Consider the following 18367-nt stretch of genomic DNA (forward strand, 5'->3'; position numbering starts at 1 on the left):
ATTCATATACAAGGATAGAAAAGTTTTGTCTGATTAATTCTACTGTCTTTTCTGTTCCCCTCCTGCCTCCCTTCCCTTCATTCCCTTTATCTAATCCAATGAACTTCTATACTACCCTCCCTACCATTTCTTTTTGTGGGTTAGCATCCACATATCAGAGAGAACATTCAGCCTTTGTTTTTTTGGGATTGGCTTATTTTAGCACGATATTCTCCAGTTCTAACCATTTACCAGCAAATGCCATATTTTTGTTCTTCTTTATGGCTGAGTAATATTCCATTGTGTGTGTGTATATATATATATACATATACCTATACATATATACTACATTTTTTTTATCCATTCATCTGTCGAAGAGCACCTAGCTTTTTTCCATAGCTTAGCTATTATGAATTGAGCTGCTATAAACTGATGTGGTACATCACTCTAGTATTCTGATGTTAAGTCCTTTGGGTATAAACAGAGAAGTGGGATAACTGGGTCAAGTGGTGGTTCCATTCCAAGTTTTCTAAGGAATCTCCACACTGTTTTCCACAGTGGTTGTACCAATTTGCCATCCCACCAGCAATGTAAGAGTATACCTTTTCCCCAACATCTTCGTCAACATTTATTGTTGCTTGCATTCTTGATAATTGCCATTCCGACTAGAGTGAGATGGAATTTCAGTGTAGTTTTGATTTGCATTTCTCCAACTTCTAGAGATGTTGCACATTTTATCATATATTTTGACTTTTCATATTTCTTCTTCTGTGAAGAGCTTGTTCAGTTCCTTTACCCATTTATTGATTGGGTTATTTGGGGATTTGTTTTTGGTGTTAAGTTTTTTTGAGTTCTTTGTATATCCTGGAGATTAATGCTCTATCTGAGGTGTAGGTGGTAAAGATTTTCTTCCATTCTGTAGGCTCTCTGTTCATGTTTTTGATTGTTTCCTTTGCTGTGAAGAAGCTTTTTAGTTTGATTCCATCCCATGTGTTGATTTTTTATTTTACTGCTTGTACTTTAGGAGTCTTGTTGAGGAAGTCCATTTCTAGGCCAACATGAAGGAGAGTTAGGCCTGCATTTTCTTCTAGTAGGCACAGGGTGGTCTCTGGTCTAATGCCAAGGTTCTTGATCCACTGTGAGATTTGTCCAAGGTGAGAGATAAGGGTTTAATTTCTTTCTACTCTATATGGATTTCCAGCTTTCCCAGCACCATTTTTTGAAGAGGCTATCTTTTCTCCAATGTATGTGTGATGACCTTGTCTAGTATGAGATTAACTGTATTTATGTGGGTAGGTCTCTGTGTCTTCTATTCTATACCATTGGTCTTCATGTCTGTTTTTGTGCCAATATCATGCTGTTTTTGTTACTATAACTCTGTAGTATAATTTAAAGTCTGATATTGTGATGTCTCCTGCATCACTTTTCTTGCTAAGGATTGTATTGATTCTTCTGGGCCTCTTATTTTTCCAGATGAGTTTCATGACTGCTCTTTCTATTTCTCTTTTAATAGGAATTGCATTAAATCTGTATAGTGCTTTTGGTAGTATGACCATTTTGACAATATTAATTCTGCCTATCCAAGAACATGAGAGATCTTTTCATTTTCTAAGGTCTTCTTCAATTTCTTTCTTTGGTGTTCTATAGTTTTCATTACAGAGGTCTTTCATTAGATTGATTCCCAAGTAGTGTAGACAAGTAGTGAATGGGATCGTTTTCCCAATTTCTCTCTCAGCTGATTCGTCATTGGTGGCATAGAGTCAGTTCTCATGGTTTTGAGTAAGAAAGGTCTGAGCTTCCATGACATGATGACAGCTTTGCAGAGCCATCACGGTAGTAGAAATAACGAAGCCCAGCAAAGATTAAAGCTGAGAGGGCCAAGATTTCTGCCTGTGGTTCAGCCCCATGAATCTAGTCAGTACCAGCCTGTCCAGAGCCACAGGGACTTTGGAGAGTAAGGAAGAAAGCCAGGGTGCAGTCCATCACAGAGCAAGTATTCGAACATGCAGCTGGAGGAAGGTCCAGGAGCAAAACATTAACAGCTCTTTTACTAGTCCAGTGAGGACATGCCGCCTTGGAACCAGAATGGCGACTTGGTGACAGGTAAATGTGCTGGGCTCCACACCATCCTGGGAACAGTCTGTCTTGGAACAAAGCTGTGACATGAGCAGGTCTGATTGTTGGGATTTGGAGAAGTGTGGCACCACAGAGGACACTCACCCTCCAGAGAACTGCCATCATGCGTTTGAGGGCTCGAGATCATCCACCAATCTGGCCAGACTTGTGACCCAGAACTTAAAACACAAAGCCTTCTGTTATCGTTCTGAAGATGGATCCAGCTCTTTCTTATGAAGTTGCATTTACCAGCTCTGCAGTTTTGGGGTCATTTCTTCCATATAATTTATGAAAGGCTGAATTAGAACGAAAATGTTTGCCAACAACTCTGAGAGCTTTTTAGTCCATAAAGCAAATTTATAGATCCTGTATTTGGATCCTCACGCACACTTTAAGGGATGGTTGTATTTCCCAGTTTATAATGTGAATACTGAGGCTCAACGTGGTCATAACTTACGTAAGATCATGTAATCAATACTGAGTCCAAGTATTTTCTATATAATATGAGATGCCTTATTTCTATGCATATAGTTCAATAAAAGTTCTAGATGAGCATGAAATTTATCATACAAGTTGGGAAATGCTTGCATGAAAGGAAGTGGTATTAATAATCATGTCAGAACTGTGGAGGTTAACTGTGTCCACCTTGGGCAAACAGGAACATCTTGATAAAATTCAAGTTTCATGAGACTGGATGGACAATATGAAATCCCCTTATCAGTCTCGTTTTTAGACTATGCTTGACAGAAAAAAAAATAGTAGTCTTAAACTGAAGCCTAAAGACAGACAGAGGACGTAAATAGAAAAGAAGAACATTGACTCTTTGGCACAAGGCAAGAGAGTACAAAATAATTTTTGATCTTTAAATTGCATTCCGTCCGCTTGTAGAGGTGCAATGTCATTTACTCCTCTTGAGTCAGATTCCCTATGATATAATTTGGATCATCTCTGAAAATGCCTACAAAAGGGAAAGAACCATTTTATGCAACAAGATGACTAAAAAACATTGAAAGACTATAAAAATTTACTAAACAGAATTTTCAAAGCAGCCTGGGGGCTATTTAAAGAGTGCATGGATTTCTGGAGAACCTAACGTGATCTTTAAAGAGGTTCTGTCCCCTGTATTCAGTGATAACTGGCCAAATAGGATATAAAATTTATAACATCACAACAAAATTCATGAGGCTAAAGGAAGAACTTCTTTAGAATTACTTTCAAAGAGGGAAACAGCCATGAGTTGGAGTGGGATTTCAATTGCCTATGGATGCTTGGGAAGGGTCTCTCTCCCTCTTCTCAATCATCTTCCCTGCTTCCTTCCTTCACATAATTGTCCATTTCTTTCTTTCTTCTTCCCTTCCCTTTACTCTTTCCTTCCTTCTCATTTTCTGCCTGACTTTATTGACATTTTTAAAATATTTCTTTAAATGTTGATGGACTTTTATTTTATTCATTTATTTATATGTGGTGCTGAGACTCGAACCCAGGGCTTCACACATGTTAGGTAAGTGCTCTACCACTGAGCCACAACTCCAACCCCTTTATTGACATTTGTTTTTTCTTTTTGTCCTAAACCCTAGCACTATGCTTTGTACTTTCTAGAATTCTGACTACACTAAGGAATGAGTCTTCCTTTTTTAAGGAAGCTCAAGTTTTTATCCTGTTCTTTAGCAAGATGGGTGGGACTACCTTGGTCAGCACCTCTTTTCTCAAATGGATATTAGGAACAGCCATTATGTGTTATCTGACAATGACTTTGCACCTCATCAAGGGAGAACTTAGGCAAATACAACCTATCATTACGTCTTGGCTATTGGACACTTTTTAGTTGTCGTAAAAAGAAAACATAAATCACTTCAATTAGAGCAATCTAAGACACTACTAGGTTCTTGGACGGGGGAGGGAAGAGTATGTTTCTAAATTTAAAAAAAAGAAAGAGAAAAAAGTAAGAACTAAGTAAATGAAATAGCTTCAAGTAAGGTTGTGGTGACAGTAACCTACACTTGGTAAGCACTAAAAAGCAGTGTTATTATTCACTTTATTTTGAGATAATTTTCCCTTAGATGTCATTCATGCCGTCCTTGACAGTCTTGTCTGACACTCAGGCAAACTGTGCTGCAGCCTAGGTAACGTCCCATTAGAGGTTCTGCCAGGGTGCCCCAAACCCTAAATACTTCATGTGATCAGCCACACCCCAAGATCTTTAGCAGGGAACAAAACCTCCCACTTCTAATGCTTAAGAGTCAACTCTTCCAACTCTGGTCATTGTCCAAAAAAAGACTTTTAAAGGAAAGAATGACTTTGGACACAGAAAAAGTTAGAGGGTCTAAATGTTTCCTGGGCGTGAGGAGGAAAGACAGAAAGAAGCAGAGGGGAAGGAGGTAATGAACATCACGTTCCGCTGTCCTCAAACTGTCTGAACCTCCTCAAGATTTACCAGCATCGCTATGCCACAAATATTTCATTCATCCAAAACTTTGAATCAAGAAAGGGCAAGAAAGTAACAGCAGCCCACAGGGTATTTTTCAGGATAAAAAGATTCCCAGAGTGGCAGGTTGCCTAAGTGACACCTGGGGATATGTTGGTGCACATGAATGAATATTCCATTGTTGTACTGAGGATTTCTTCCTAAGTATCTTGCTTCAAGAATGAAGGGTGACGTCAATCGGGGGAAAAAAGCCCTGTGAATCCTAGGACTTATTGCTCCAATTGAACAGGGAGGCACGTTGTAGCATGAAAGATTGGGTAATAATTCATACCTGTTGTGTTTCAATGTTAACCATGAGCCTAAATGTATACTACCCTCACTTATGCATAAAATCTTTTTATACAATAGCTCAAGGCCTCAAATATTTAATTTCTTTCCTTCGAGAAGTTTACTTATAAGGAAATGTTGAAAAAGAATCTCCCTATAAAATAGTAGGGATCTTATGCAAAATAAATCTGGGTAAATTGAGTTATAAAAGATCTGTTCCAGTAGGAACAGAAACTCTGAAGTCCTTTTCCTGTTCAAAATAAAACAACGAAGCTTCCCAGATGATAAATTTCTGGCACAATAGGTTTTTGGGTATCACAGGAGCCTGTTGTCTATCTAGGCTTCCAGATCATGCTGGGTTGAAGCCCGACTACTGTCACTCTTCCTTCAGTGGCCCTGGCACTTTTGGTGCACAGGAACATTTAGAGACCTTCAGAATCTGTCTCTTTTTGTGAAGGATATTGCTTTTTCAGTCCAGAGCAGCTGCTGCTTGTGTGTAAGCTAGGCCTGAGTTCTTTCTAAGAAATGACTCTTGGAATAAGGACCTGGAAGGCCTTGCTCTGCTGACCGGGAGGTAGGATTATACAATGGCTATGAATATGAAAGTTGGAACCAAATGGTCTGTGTTCCAATCTAGTTGTGCCAATTCTGTAGGGTGAGCTTGGGCAAGTTACTTCATTTTTTTTAACCTCATCTTCCTTAGTTGTAAAGAGGATTATCTGAAAATGATTCAGTGAAGTTTAAATTGGGAAAATGTAAATAAAGTGCTTAGCAGATTGCAGGGCATAAAACAAGCAGCCTTGGAGAATCAACCACTATGGTGAATTCTGAGCATCTTAGGATATAAGATGGGGGTTCTCTGATCAATAGTTAAACTGAACTACAATCAGATAGATTCATTCACTTGTATAAAAACATGCAAAAAATTGTGAAGGCCTTCTATGGGCAACGAGTATGCTACTCAGAGTGTTTTCAGGGGTATTGCTCTCAAATAGCTTGACTCTGCTTTGGAAGAGTAGACGTGTCTAAGGAACACTAATGCCAAGTGGAAAGCGACAAGGTTCTCTGATGAAGTAGATAAAGTGCTATTGGAGTTCATAAGAGGGAGAGTTTATAAGTCTAGTTGTGGGGAGTAGAGAAGACTTTGCAGATGAGAGCCCGGAGGTGCATGTCTCTGTAATCTTAATATTTTGACAACAGGACTCATATAATTATATTGACTTGAAAATTACAGGTTGGAAAGATCCACATTCTATAGTGGACACGTCTGAGACACGTCTGAGAGAGTTCAAGCTCAACGTATATTCTCTGATTACAAGTAACCTAGGGCCATAAAATCACTACCCATTTAAAATGAGAATCAGGTTTGGCTTTCCCCAGAGGACAGTTGGCCATTTGCCCAGTGGTCTGTGCAGTAACATACTTATATACAAACTTCCCTCATTTAAAAAGAAGAGGAGGGCCCTAGCAGGAGGGAAAAGGCAAACAGTGCTCATCTTTTTCTGTAGAAACTGCATTATTATGGCCAGGTGTCAAGAAAACATACTCATGTTCTCAGGGAAGGTTGTCCTGCTCTTGGTGGGAATGATGAAAACTTTCTCATGGGACTCTTTTTCTCCTCTCCCGTCCTAATTCTCTCTCCGTCTTCTTTCATGTGATTTGCCATTGCATTCATTCTTTTGTCCATTCATTCATTACATTTCTAGACTTAGCACTTACATTCTGCTGGAGGTAAGAAGATAATCGCAGCCAGCTTCTGTGTTCTAATCATTCTCACCAGGAATGTCCAAATATAAGGTACCAACCACCCAAGGTACAAGGAGTAGGGTCTCGCTAAATTCCAGAGAACTTGCAGAGAACTTGCCCTTTTTTTTTTCTTACTTTCTTTCTTTTTTTATATATATATTTTATTTTATTTTTAGTTTTCGGTGGACACAACATCTTTATTTTTTATTTTTATGTGGTGCTGAGGATTGAACCCAGCGCCTTGCACATGCCAGGCAAGCGTGTTACCACTTGAGCCACATTCCCAGCCCCTTCTTACTTTATTTCTGTGTGTTCCTAAACACTGTTAGGAGCTAAGTTTGTAGACCTCTTTGATTTCACATGTTCTTACTTCAATGCCTCGAGTTCTTTTTCTTATGTAAGCAGCTTAGCCTAAATCTACAGACATTTTTAAACTTCAGGATAAAGAAATGATTTCTCTCGGTAGGTTGAATTATAGGCATTAAAGGACACCTTTGGGAAAACTCAATTGGAAATGTATTCTGAAACAGCAACACAAAAGTAAAATTTGTTTGGATTATAGAAGAAAAGAAAAATAATTTTCCTTCTGTTCTATACTTCTAGAAGTTTCCATTAATGGCTAATTTTATGAGTGGGCCACTATTTGTATGTTATGGTATAAAAGGATTGAAGAGTGAGACAAAGGTCCTAGTCCAAAAGTATTTTCTCTTGATTTCTGAAATTTCCAGATAAGCAATTCAATTCTGTCTTAATTATTTCCTTCTTTGGTCCTGTTTAACTATTTTTTTTTTTTCAAATGTTTCTCTCCTGGGCAGTATTGTATGAGAAATTCCTAACTTTTTAGGAAACTCTCTCTTAAAATCACCTTCCTCTAGAGTTGGGAAAGAGTTCTGTTTTTTTCTAAATAGGATCTAACTCCATTCATTCCACTCTGTGTAAGTAGGAAAGTACAGACTGTTGATTCATTTCCCCTCTTTTCCTGGAACTCTGGGGCATATCCGTGATGAAAAGTAAATAGAAAAAGGAACATTAACTAAAGAATACAGAGCTTAGATATGTTCACCAGAAATAGCTAAACTGTGGAGGTGCTAGTTTATTTTCTGGCCTCTGATTTTGAGGATAACTTCTTCTTCTGTTCCCTTATCTGAACCCGTGGCATTGGCTTATCACAAAGACTGTCATGGTCTTCAGAGTACTGTAAGGGAGCTTGTCCAGTTGTGATAGTTGGCTTCACTGACAAGAGGCAGAAAGCAAGAATACATTTGCATTCATTGGTTTGGTGGAGCTTCACGCTGGAGGGTTGAGCCACATTATCTCATCACTGCTTTATAACTGACATATGCCCAATTGTCTTATATACTTCAGAGGCAACTGTCGTTTTATCTTGAAGAACGATTAAGTCTTCTGAAGGCTAAATGTTTCCAAGGGGAGGGGGGGGAGGGAGCCAGACTACAGTTTAATTTATTGAAAGTTATTTATAATTTAGTACTTACTGTCCTGAAAATGCCTGTCCCCTTGGAAATATGATTCAGATGCCCTGAACTGAAGAAACATTTTCCTTTTTCCTGTGTAAAATATGAAACAAAAGACAACTGAAAAACACTTCATTAAAACAGTTCCTTTGTCCTTTTGACAATGAAAATTAAAAAGAGTCATGCCAGTTTGGCTATGTGGGTGGTCCTCTATCTATGCTCACCTTAGCATGACCTCACAAAAATAACTGAAAGTTATTTATTTGATGATTCTAGAGGTTTTTAAAAATATGTGTTAGAAAGTAACCGTCCCATGCACCAGGGGATTTCAGAAATGCCATGTATTAAAAATGAGGTTCTAAGAGCTGAAGGATCTGCCCAGGAACTTCTGTTCTACCCAGGCCTCAGTGTACTCAGGACCCCACCTATGTTCACACCTGGGCAAACCTCCTTCTAGTCGGTTCATGCTCCTTGATCCTTTGGATGCACTCTTTCAAGGTCTTCCACAGGCTGATTTTGCCATCAGATGCATGTAATTGATCTAAGTCAATGTATGTATGATACGTATCAAATGAACTTAAAACATGTTCCCCATGGGAATATCTCTGACATTTCTTTTTTTGGTTCAGTAATTCTAGAACATTCCTTATAATATCCTGAACTTCTTCAGAGTGCAGTAAAAAGGGAAGTTTGATTATCTGATGAAAAATGAAAATAAGATACTGTGTTCTGTTTCTTTTTTTAAAAAATAGATGTCTTCTACCTTTTTGAGTTAGTTTTTAATTTCCTATGATGTCTGAGAAAAATTAGTCTAGTTACCAGAAAAAGTGCCTTTTGATTAATCTGTGTTGCCAGTCAGACAACTCAGTTTAATAGTTTTGAGAAATGAAAAATGAACCGTGTACTTTTGCCTTTGGTTAACGTTTCTCTGTTAAATGAAATTTGATATCGTAACTCTAACGCCATTAAAATGATGCTGTCCAAAACTATGATATGGTAAAACCCACTCCCTTTTTGTGCTGTTATAAAGAACCTTTGTCTAGTTTGATTGTTGAAAAATAAAAATAATAAGGCAAATGGCTGTTGTTGTAGTGATTAATCTCATACTGAGTAACATATAGAGAAGCTTCAGGGATATTGCCATAAAGTCTTAGGAAATATAGCTCTTTTCTCTTAACTGTCATAAGTTTAAAAAATTAAAAGGATAGCTGCTTTGTGACCTTCCTGTAATATGGAGTCACTGCAATATGTATTTTTTTTAACACATAGCACACCTTTTGTTATTTGACTTGACATGAATCATGCCTACAGAATGTTTGGCAGGATTTTGAATACAAATTCCCAAATGAGTATTCAATGTAGTTTAATTGAGAGTGTTATTTCATGTAGTATAAATACAACTGCTTATTAAAACATATTTATTGAAGATAAACAATTATGCAATAGAAACCAGCTATAGAATATAATAAGATGACTAATGAAAAAGGCAATTGATTACAAATGACATAATTACTGAAGGTTAAATGCTATGCAATGGATATTACTTGTTATGCCTTATGCAGACTTTAATAAGCATTGTGATCATTATTTAACATGCAATAACTCACTTATTACATCCAGCGAATGAACTGCTTTCCAGTTTGGTACACGTGGCCTTTAACAATGCCTAGGGGAGTTGAGGAGCTTATGGCTTTACCCATAGGACTAAGGAAAGACATTGACAAAGAATGTTAATCAAGTGTTACCAATTCTATTTTATTTTAGGAAATGCAAAGGAAAAAAATCCAACATCTTTGATTGAAACCTTCTGCCTGCTCTGACGAACATGGACTGCTGCACACTACAGAGGTTCCTCAGTTTCCACAGAGAGGATTTAAGACTACCATTCGAATTTTTGTGACTTGCTCTCTCCTAAGAATTTCCCTAAGAAATAATTTCATAACCATCATCACCCCTGAGGGGGGTCTACCGGGGATTAGTAGCTTTGTTTTGCCTCTGGTATTAAATCGAATCATTTCTCCCAATTTCTCTGTGGTTCCTTACTTTCTACAGTAACGTGATATGCTCAGTGGTACCGAGAAGAGGGAGAAAATTAAAGAGGCACAATCAGTAACTTATGACCTCAGTTTTAGGCTGTGGAAATAAGGAATACGTTTTGAACTTAGAATAGCGAGTATGGAATTAGTTCTTTCCCAAGGGCTTTTAAGGGACTCACAGATGGAAGTTGGAGCCAGGAGGGAAAGACTAGGCTGAAGATAGTTTCCAGTGTATTTGGTGTGTCAGAACCACTATCAGGTCTTTGTGAAGGCATACAACAATTTGCATCATTAAGCAAGATTGTTTTCTTTGTTTTCTAAAATCTAGTTGTGATCACGCTTCTCCAAAATGTCAAGGTTTCTGGTGCCTAAGAGAAGACGCTGGTATCTGTTCTTGAATGTTTTTTAACTGATCTCATTTTTCTAAAGGATATATAAGAAGACTTGGCTTTTATTCAATGGTAGAAGGAAACTGTACATGTGCTGATGCATTTGTATCCTAGAGGACACTTGGAGAACAATTCTATTTAGAAGTTGTGTCTTTAAGATGTAAATATCATAATCACTGCTATAGTTTGACCATTGGGGTAGAATGACCTTGGTCTTATTGTTGAGAAGAGGCTTTAGGAGAGTGTCCACTTGACCTTTCTCTTAGGGATAAGCACAACCCCAACTTTTATCTTTTGGAAGGACTAGGATTTGATGGGATTGTGAGACTGATGAAGTGTGAGTGTTTCTGTGTAGGTGAGTAAAGCAACCCTGTGCTCATTGGCTCATGTCTCTGTGCTCTGCTCAGCTTGCTGTGTTCCCTGCCTTGTGGTACTAGTATTCAGATTCCCTGATCCCCTTCTTCACCCCTACTTACACTTAACTGAATGCGCTCACACATGCACACACACACACACACACACAGTACAGGTAACTATGGTTCTTGACTTTCTTCCTCCACACTCAATTCCCAATTGGAAACAACAACAGCAACAACAACAACTTATCTCTTTATTGAATTCTCTCTGGGTTCTGCTAAAAGCAGAAAAAATATTGTAGTGGTTTGCTTGAGAGCATTGATTTTGGGTCAGACTGCTTTGGACTTGAGTCCTCATTTTAATATCCTATCTCTGCTATGTAAGTTCTCTAAGTTTATTTTTCTATAAACTCAGAAATTCAATATCATGTCTATTACTCCATGTTGTTGTCACAATAAATTAGATGATCCATGTAAAACATTTACTTAGCACGTTGCCATTCATACAGTACGTATCCCATGAAGTTTACGATAACTGTTGCTGCCTTGGAAGAATAAGTGACCGCTGTGAATACAATGTGTACCCAGGTGTGGTGAGTCACACTAATTGTCTCTTGTGCATCAAGGCATCAAGCCTTATAGGAGCCATCATCCTCCCTGAGTGCCACACACACTTCTGTCTTCACTGATTCAGTTTTATTAATTTTTTAAAATTATTTTTAATTTATTTATTTATTCCAATTTGTTACATAGCACAGTAGAATGCATTTTAATCCATAGTACATATATACAGCACAATTTTTCAGGTTTAGTGAACTTTTTTTAAATGTTTTTATTCTAATTGCTTATATATGACAGTAGAATGCATTACAATTCATATTACACATATAGAGCATGATTGTTCATATCTCTGGTTGTTTATAAAGTATATTCACACCATTCATGTCTTAAAGTTTTTTTTTCATGACATATTGCTAGGGGCAATGGTCTATTAAGAAATGAATAAAAATAAGAATGCTTCATTTTCTTTATTCATATGTGAGATTTTTTAAAAAAATTCAACCTTATTTTATTTGATGTGAATTTGACAAATATCTATTTTTGAAAGTTATAGGAGAGGAAAGTAAGCCTGAGAAAAAAGGTGGAGGAAGGAAAGGGCTGGTGGCAGAGTTTATTCAGGAGCTTTCTTATTTATTTTTGAATTCTAAGTTTAGTTCTTAAGTGCACATGGTGCACATGGTGCTTAGTAAGTGTCATTTGTAAGTGTGCATATGGTGCTTAGTAAATGCAGGTTAAGTCAGTGAATGAGTATTCCTCCATACTTTCCAAGTAAAGAAACCACTGCACTCTGGATTGGTGGTTAGGCTTCTAGCATCGAAGACATGAATGCAGGTCCTTGATGTGACAGTGATGATGGCTTATAATAAGTTAGTCATTTTTATGAAGTTATAGATCACTCCTTAAAAACTGGAACTTCCTGACTTGTCAGCATAAGAAGGAGATTGGAACAAACTGCTTTGCCTTAGTTTTTCTTTTAAAGCAACAGGACCTAACCTGAGATTAGAAACTTCAGTGGGTCTTGGAGTCCCATGAAAGTACTTCCAAAAATATGTGTGTGCATGTGTGTGTAGGGGGGAGTGGGAAGGTGCATGCACACACACACACACACACACACACACACAAACACACACAAACTCTCTTTTGGGGAAATGAATCATTTTTTTATTCTAAAATCAGATTCTTCAAGGGACCCAATAACATAAAATGCTACCTCAGATTTTATAAACCATTTGCTTGAGGGAAAATCAAATATAGGCTCCTGATTCCATTGCCAACCAAAATCCTTTTAAGAATCCAACTAAATCGCTCAGATTTAAATTTAAGATTTGGGAAACTAGTGAATTATTCTATCCACATGCATATTTTGAAATATGGCCTATAGGTAAACATTAAAATCTACAATGAATGAATTAGGAGGATCTAGATGTAAGATGGTGAAGAGTACAAAAAGTCTTTAGGAAAAGAAAACAAATTTTGATGAGAAGGAAAGGTTAGAATTAGAACAAACCAAATGTGTTTGTGGATTGAAAAGATGAACAACCAGTATCAACTTGAGAAGTGTGGGTTAGTGACTATACAGTACCTTCTGGAAACCTAATCAACAACTCTACCTTTAAAAATATAATGTCCTGAGGATGGGGTTATAGCTCAGTGGTAGAGCTCTTGTCTAGCACTTGAGAGCCACTGAGTTTGATTCTCAGAATCACATATAAATAAAATAAAGGTCTATCAATAACAAAGTATTGCCTATTAAGAAACTTCAGGATATTATAAGATGTTAGAGTTAGAGTAGGGGAACTTGTAGCAATACCATATAGCAAATGGTGATAGGAATAACATATTTTCATCTTTCATATTTGGGAACCTGATTATTACTCTGAAATTGGCAGATAATAGAGACTACGTTTCATTCAGACAATTTTCAGTGATATAGTATGGGTTTATGTCAGGCTTATTTTATAGAAAATAGTCTGTATTTTGAAAATGGGATATGTGAACATCCATAAAATATATTTCTCCTTGAGTAGAAAAATATGGCAATTATGATTTCATAAAAGGTGCATAATCTTAGTAATAAGAAAGAAGTAGGTTTGAATACCAAGCTTCTGATTGGCAGTTGGCTGGTATTGGAAAAAAATTCTTCTAACAAAGAAAAGTTCTATACCTGATGGCTTCACTGGTGAATTCTACTAAATACTTAAATAATTAACAATTTCAAACTTTCCAAAACAATTGAAGAGGAGTGAATCCTTCCTAACTTATTCTATGAGATCAATATTACACTAATATCTAAGCAAAAAGAGGCACTACAAGAAACAAAACTCTATGCCTTGTGTACATTGTTGCAAAAATCTTCAACAAAATACTAGAAAACTGAATTCAGAAGCACATTACAAGGATTATACCTCATTGCAAAGTGGGATCTATCCCTGAAATTCAAGGATGGTTCAACATATGAAAAAAATCAACATAGTATAGCAAATTAAATTAACAGAATGGAGGTAGAAATACAATAATCTCAATTGATACAGAAAAATAATTTAACAAGACTCAATGTCTTTCCTGTTAAAAACACTCAACAAGCTAGGAATAAAAGGAAACTACCACAACCATATGTAGAGAACTCACAATAAACATTATACTCAATCATGAAAGATTAAATACTTTTCCTCTAAGATTAGAAAAAGAGCAAAGAGCTAGATTTCTTTTGCCACTCATGTTTGAGATAGTACCAGATGAGCACCTAGACAATAAATTGATGGCATCCAAATTGGTAAAGGAAGTAACATTGTCTTTTCTCACAGGTGATATGATCATGTATATAGAAAACTCTAAGATTCCATCAAAATGAAGAGAAAATATTTTAGAATTAATTAAATGACTTCAACAAAATAGCAAAATACAAAAACATCAGTTGCATTTGTATACAATAATAATGAATAATATGAAAAGGAAAATATGAAAATTCCATTTACAACAGCATCAAACAATACTTAGGAACATATTTAACAAAACACATGCAAGATACATTCAGTGAAAATCACAAAACCCATGGAAAGATACTAAAGAAGACAGACGTAAATAGAAACACTTCCCATGTTCATGGATTAGAAGATTTAATATTGTTGTCAATGTTACCCAAAGTGACCTATAGATTCAGTATAGTCCCTGTTAAAAATCCCAATGACATTTTTGCAGAAATAGAAAACCCATAATAAAATTCATATACAATCTCAAGGGGCCTCAGAGAACAAAACAATCTTGGAAAAGAAGAACAAACTGGAACTCATTCTTCCTGATTTCAAAACTTACTTCAGATAATGCTATAATGTTCTGTTCATATAAAAACAGACATATACCAATGAAATATGTGGTCAAACGGTGTTTGACAATGATATTCAGACCATTCAATGGAAAAAATGAGTCTTTTCAACAAATGGTGCTGGAGAAATCGGGTATTCAAATCAAAAGAATGGAGAGCCATGTTTAACATTATCAAAACTAACTGAAAATGCATCAAAGATATAGATGTAAGGCTTAAGACGATAGATAAAACCCTTAGAAGAAAACATCAGGCAAAATTTTTATGATAATTGATTTGGCAATTATTTCTCAGATATGACATCAAAGGCACAGGAAACCCAAGAAAAATAAATAAATTGGACTTAATGAAAAAAATTTAAATGTGAATCAAAAAACACTGTAGTAGAGTAAAAAGACAACCCATGGAATAAGAGAAAATATTTGCAAATTGTGCATCTGCATAGGGATGAATATCCAGGATACATAGATAATTCCTAAAATGCAACAACAAAAAATTAAAAGTAAGTTGGGCATGTTGGTGCATGTCTATATAATTGTCATTATTATAATTGTCATTGAGGATTGAACTCAGGGGCACTTGACCACGGAACCACATCCTCAGCCCTATTTTGTATTTTATTTATAGACAGGGTCTCAGTGATTTGCTTAGCGCCTCACTTTTCCTGAGGTTGGCTTTGAACTCAAGATCCTCCTGTCCCAACCTCCCAAGCTGCTGGGATTATAGGCATGAGCTACCGCACCTGGCTCTGAATTGATTTTACACTTTCCTTTCTGTTATTGATTTCAAATTCTGGTCAAAAAAACGTTCTTTGTATGAAATATTTTTAATACTATTGAGACTTAATCTGTGGCCTAACACATGGTTTATCCTGAAAAATATCTCATGCATACTTGAGAAAAATGTATATGCTACTGTTGGTGATTATGCTGCTGCTGTTAAATCTAGTTGATTTATTGTATTGCTTAAATCCTCTTTATCTTGGGGCTGGGTTTGTGGCTCAGTGATAGAGTGCTTGCCTAGCATGTGTGAGGCCCTGGGTTCAATCCTCAGCACCACGTAAAAATGAAATAAAGATATTGTGTCCACCTCCAACTAAAAAATAAATATATTTTTTAAAAAATCCTCTTTATCTTGCCTTCTGTCTGTTTATTCTGTCCATTATTGAAATATGATATTGAAATCTCCAACTAATATGTTAGAACTACCTACTTCTCCTTTCAGTTCTTTTGGGTTTCGCTTCATGTATTTTGATGATCTATTATTAGGTGCATAAATTATTATAATGGTTATGTCTTTCTGTATTGAAATTTTTATTAATATATGATAACCTTCTTTGTCTCCTTGTAAATATTTTGAATTTAATATCTCTTTCTTCTGTATAAGTATAGCCACAACTTTTGTGCTCTTCTTCATTATAATTTCTATAGAATGTAAGTCTCCTTTTCACTTTCATTCTATGTATGTTTTTAGATCTAAAATCAATCTTTCATATACAACATATGGTTGAATCATGTGTTATTATTCATTATGCCAATTTATATCTTGATTGCAGAGTTTAATCTTTTTACATTTAAAATGGCTTCTGATAAGAAGAAACTTCTATAATCTTGCTATATATTTTTATATGCTTTATAACCTTCCCTTTCATTTCCTTTAGTATCTTCTTTTGGATTTAGTTGACTTTAAAAAAATCAAATGTTTAAGCTATTTCTTCATTTCCTTTTGTGTATATTTTATAAGAGTTTTCTTTTTGGTTACCATGGAGATTACATTTAACATCCAAACGTTATACTCCAATTTGAATTTATATCAGCTTGACAACATAATAAGAGAAGAACAATTGTCCACTAGCAGCTTTATCTCATCCATTTTACTTGCTGATGTCATAAAATTACATTTTCATGTATTATCTACCCCAAAATATAACTTAATAGTTATTTTAGGTAAACCAATTTCTTAAATCGTGTAGTAAGCAAAATGTGGAGTTACAAACCAGAGTAACAAAAACACTACCTCTTGTACTAATAATTTTAGAAATGTATTGATCTCAAATCATATAAAAAAACCCAAAAAATAGAGTTATATACAAACATTTAAAATGATACTGTATTTTACAATTATGTGGGTCTTTACTGCTATTGAGATCACATTTCTTCATATGGCTGTGAGTTGTTGTCTGTGTCCTTCCATTTTACCTTGAAGGAGAGCCTTGAACATTTCTTGCAAGGCATGTGTAATGGTGAAAGATTTTCCTTCAACTTTTGGAATATCTTAATTTCTTGCTCACTTTTGAAAGGCAGTTTTGCTGGATAGAAGATTCATGGTTGATAATATTTTTTTTTAGGACTTTGACTATATTGTCCCATTTCCTCTAGCATTCAAAATTTCTGATGAGAAACCCATTGGTAATCTTAATGAGGATTCCTTAAATGTGACAAGTCACTGATTTCCTTTTGCTTTCAAGATTTTCTATCAAAATACTGATTATAATCTATTTTGGTGTGGGTCTATTTGAGTTTATCTTGTGGTTTATTGAGCTTCTGACGTGTTTCTATTTCACCTTTTATTAAATTTGAGACCTTTTCAGTCACTATTTTGTCAAATATTTTCTCTGTGCCTTTCTCTCTCTCCTCTCCTTCTGGAGCTCTCATAATGCATATTTTATTCTACTTGATGGTGTCCTATTGGTCCCTTAGACTCTGTTCACTTTTCCTCAATATTTTTTCTTTCTCTGTCTCAGAAAGAACATTTCTACTATCCTATCTTCAAGTTTGATGATTCTTTCCTCTGCCTGTTCCAATGTGCCTTTTAATCCCTCCAATAATTTTTTGTTGTTGTTGTTTTGGAGACAGTGTCTTGCTAAGTAGTTGCCTAAAGCCTCATTAAATTGTTGAGGTTGGCGTTGAACTTTCGATTCTCTTGCCTCAGCCCCCTGAGTCACTGGGTTTACAGGCATGCATCACCAGGCCTGTAATTTTTTACTTTTATTTCTTTTTTTTTTATATATTTTTTATTCTTTAGTTTTTGGCGGACACAACATCTTTGTTTGTATGTGGTGCTGAGGATCGAACCTGGGCCGCACGCATTCCAGGCGAGCGCGCTACCGCTTGAGCCACATCCCCAGCCCCCTACTCTTATTTCTTATACTTTTCAACTTTAATATTTTATTTCAGTTTCTCTTTATTAATATTTTCATTTTGTTGATATATTCTTTTCTTGATCTATTTCACATCTTCTTTTAGTTCTAGATTATTTTAATCTATTATATCTATCTGCCCTCAGGTCTTTTTCAGGGATAATTTATGATTTTATTTGTTTATTTTTCTTCTTCTTTTGAATGAACCATACTTTGCCATTTGTTTGTATGACTGTGACTTTTTTGTTACAAACTAGACATTCGAATATAATAAATGTGGTAACTCTGCAAGTAAGTTATATATTGTTGATTTTTAAAATTGTTACGGTACAAGTGCAAATTGGCACATTCTATTTTATTTTGTCATAGCTAATTTTTTTCTCACTATGATAGGTTGAAATAGTGAACACATGCTTAGTAAATATCCATTTCTATGGAATAAACGATGAAAGGACGTAAAATCAGTTTTCATCCCCAACAACAAATATGAAATTCACAAG

General features: G+C 35.8%; 1 pseudogene; it reads right to left on the reverse strand.

Moving 5' to 3' along the window:
- Window positions 1-1648: 1648 nt before the first annotated feature.
- Window positions 1649-2217, reverse strand: LOC143386114 (succinate dehydrogenase [ubiquinone] cytochrome b small subunit, mitochondrial pseudogene; annotated as a pseudogene).
- Window positions 2218-18367: the final 16150 nt, after the last annotated feature.

This window comes from Callospermophilus lateralis, chromosome 2 (assembly GCF_048772815.1).
Source record: "Callospermophilus lateralis isolate mCalLat2 chromosome 2, mCalLat2.hap1, whole genome shotgun sequence".
Lineage (NCBI taxonomy): Eukaryota > Metazoa > Chordata > Mammalia > Rodentia > Sciuridae > Callospermophilus > Callospermophilus lateralis.